Source organism: Elephantulus edwardii, unplaced genomic scaffold (assembly GCF_000299155.1).
Source record: "Elephantulus edwardii isolate Elephantulus edwardi_28Jun2011 unplaced genomic scaffold, EleEdw1.0 scaffold00066, whole genome shotgun sequence".
In the NCBI taxonomy this organism is placed as follows: Eukaryota; Metazoa; Chordata; class Mammalia; order Macroscelidea; family Macroscelididae; genus Elephantulus; species Elephantulus edwardii.
In genome coordinates, this window is record NW_006399816.1 from 10,232,349 (window position 1) to 10,235,557 (window position 3,209).

Genomic DNA, 3,209 nt, shown 5'->3' on the forward strand with positions numbered 1-3,209 from the left:
GTATTGAATATACCATGGACTGCTAGGAGAACAAACAAGTTCGTCCTGCAGAGGGTGAAACCAGCTGCTCCTTGGAGGCAAGGATTCTGAAGCTTCATCTGACATACTTTGGACATGTTTCAAGGAGGGACCAGTCCTTGGAGAGTGGCGTCATACTTGGGAGGGTGGAAGGACAGCGCAGGAGAGGAAGACCCTCAATGAGATGGATTGATCAGTCATTGGGGTAATGGGGATGGGTGTGTTGGAGACAATAAGATTGGCAAGGAATAGAGCAGGGTATAGGGCTGTTGTACATAGGGTCTCTATGAGTCACAGGCTACTTGATAGCACATAACAACAGCAACAACAGCTGGTGGCCTAGTGGGTAAGGAACTATGCTGCAATCCCAGTGGCATGCCTTTCAAATCCACTAGCTGCTCCATTAGATAAAGATGGGCACCCTCTTCCTGTGTAATTAACTGCCTTTGAAAACCAACTGGATGGTCAGCTATGGGTAAGTTCTGACTTGACGGTGAACAATAACAACAAATTAATATTATTATTACTATATTATTAAAGGTATTTTAGTGTATCAAGAAATGTTTACTTTTTTATGCGTAGAAATGTATGGTATTGATCTATACTAAGAAAGTCAGGCTAGATACAAAATCTGTCTGTGCTACTTTCAAATTGGACTTCAAAACATTTAGGAATGAAACTCATTTCTGAATTTGGGGTTGCTTATTTGTCAAGTCTGAACCTGATTTAGATATTTTCTTACTGTCAAGTCTTTTTGCCTGGAGTATTTCTCTCATATCTTGTTAGCGTTATTAACCTCTTCATTTGTATTGGCTTCTTTTGATTCACTTACTGTGACTGATAATTAAAATAATTTACCTAGTCCTTCTAGTATCATGACTAGCAAACTTCTGCCCACAAGTCAGATCTGGCAGTTGGCCTGTTTATGTACTTACTTACTATCAGAGAGCTCAGAATGGCTTTTACAGTTTTAAAGGTTTAAGAAAAATCATCCAGCTGACCAAGTAAATAAAATCCCTCAAAGAATATGCAGCAGAGACCTTATATGGCCTATGAAGCCTTAAACATTTACTCTTTGGCCTTTTACAGAAAAAATTGGCCGACTTCTGCTGTATAATTGAATTTATTCGTGTTTAAATCATCTTTAGTAGAACTTACAGCTTTTTTTTTTATCACACTAATTTATTTTCAAAGTTTGTATACATTGTTTTACACACCAGATCCTTCCCATTTACTTCACCCACTGCTCCCTTCAGAATTTATAGCATTTAAAGTTACTTTGCTCTTGGTAAATTTTATGTTTTGAAACATTAATTATCAGTTGTTCTGGTAGGTGCTGTGACCCCATGAACGGCATGTTTGAACCTTGTGCTATTCTGTGCAATCATCTCTAACACACTCAAGCCCACTGCAGCAGTCACTGTTTTCAGTCCATCTGGGTCTTTCTCTCTTTTACTGACCCTCCACTTTTCCAAGCACGTTGTCCTTCTCCAAGGAATAACCTCTTCTAACATGTCCAGAGTATGTGAAGTAAAGCTGTGCTCCAAAAGCACTCCACTTACACTTTCTTCAAGACATACCTGTTCTTTTGGCAGACCATGGAATATTTAGTACTCTTCTCCTCAACTCAATGGTATAAATTATTCTTTTATTTTTGTTTATTATCCAGCTCTCAGATACATAGGAAGTGATTCAAAAGCCTGAATCAGTGATTCAAAGCCTGAGTCAGTGTACCTTCGTCCTCAAACTGATATCCTTGCTTGTCAGTAATGGAAGTTTGGAGGTCCCTGACTGCAGACTTTCCCAATGCAGTATGTCTCCTGATATCCTAAGTGCTAGTATCAAGTGTGTTGGTTGTATGTACAAGTGAAATGAGTTAGGTGACAATTTCAGTCTTTTCTCCATCTCCTATGATATTGCCTGTTTTCTTTGAAAATATCTATGAAGTTGTTCAAACAAAGAGGGGAAAATTGCAAAGGTGTATAGAGATAATTAGTCCAACCACCACCCAAGCAGATATATGCACACCCACATTTATCGCGGCTTTGTTCACAATAGCAAAGAGTTAGAAACAGCCTAAGTGCCCATCAACAAATGAATGGATAGAGAAGCTGTGGTATATTCACACAATGGAATACTATGCTGCATTGAAAAAGAAGCAACTTATGCAGTATTATTCAAAATGGGTGACCCTGGAGGATATTATGCTGAGTGAAATATCTCAGTCACAAAAGGACAAATACTGCATAGTGCCACTGTTGTAAAACGGGACTGACATAGGGGTTAGGAGGGGGACTGAGAAAGATGGGCTAAATTATGTCTACTGCATTGAAACAGATGAGAGAGAGAACTTTTTAAAGGTATATATGATTAGGTATTATTGGCATGACAGGAGTCCAGATTGAAGGCTGCATGGTGGAGTGGACTTGGGAGGAGGGATTATATAACAATGAAAGAATTTTACTTTTCAAAAAAAAGAATGAACTGAAGGGGAGGGGTGAACAGGGAGAAAAGTGCAACAATGACTGAATGGAAATCCAAAATCCCTGTAAATTTTCATTAAAATTACTAATAAAAAAAAGAAACAGTCCCCGTCCAAAGGTCTAATGAGCCTTTGGAAGTTAAAATCTATGATCCTGAGACTGGAATTAGACAGTCCTTGACTACCACTGGTGACTACCCTAAATAAATGGCATCATAGTGTATGTATCATCCTCGACAGAGTGGAGGAAAATGTGGAACAAAACTCAAAAACATAAAAGAAGAGCAAGCTTACTTGTCCAGTGGAATCTGGTGGAACCTCTGAGAGTATGGCACATAGTTAGCCTTTGAATTAGAACAAAACTAAACCCTATGTCTCAGCTTTTAACCAAACCAGAAATAGGCTTGTCAGATGGGCAGTACCTCCGGGGAGGCACGCACTTCTTAGAATAAGCAACCTAATTAGGCCAAAAGAGCAATATTTGCTCAGGGGTTACAGTCCATGGGAAAAGAAGGGGTAGGACAGTAGGATTAATGGAAATGAGAATTTCCAGGAGGAAGTGAGTATTGTTGTTGTTGCTATGTGCCATTGAATCGCTTGCGACTCATAGCGACCCTATGCACAACAGCCCTAAACTCTGCTCTGTCCTGTGCCAATCGCACTGTCTCTGACACTCCCATCCTGATTATCCCAGTCACTGAATCAATCC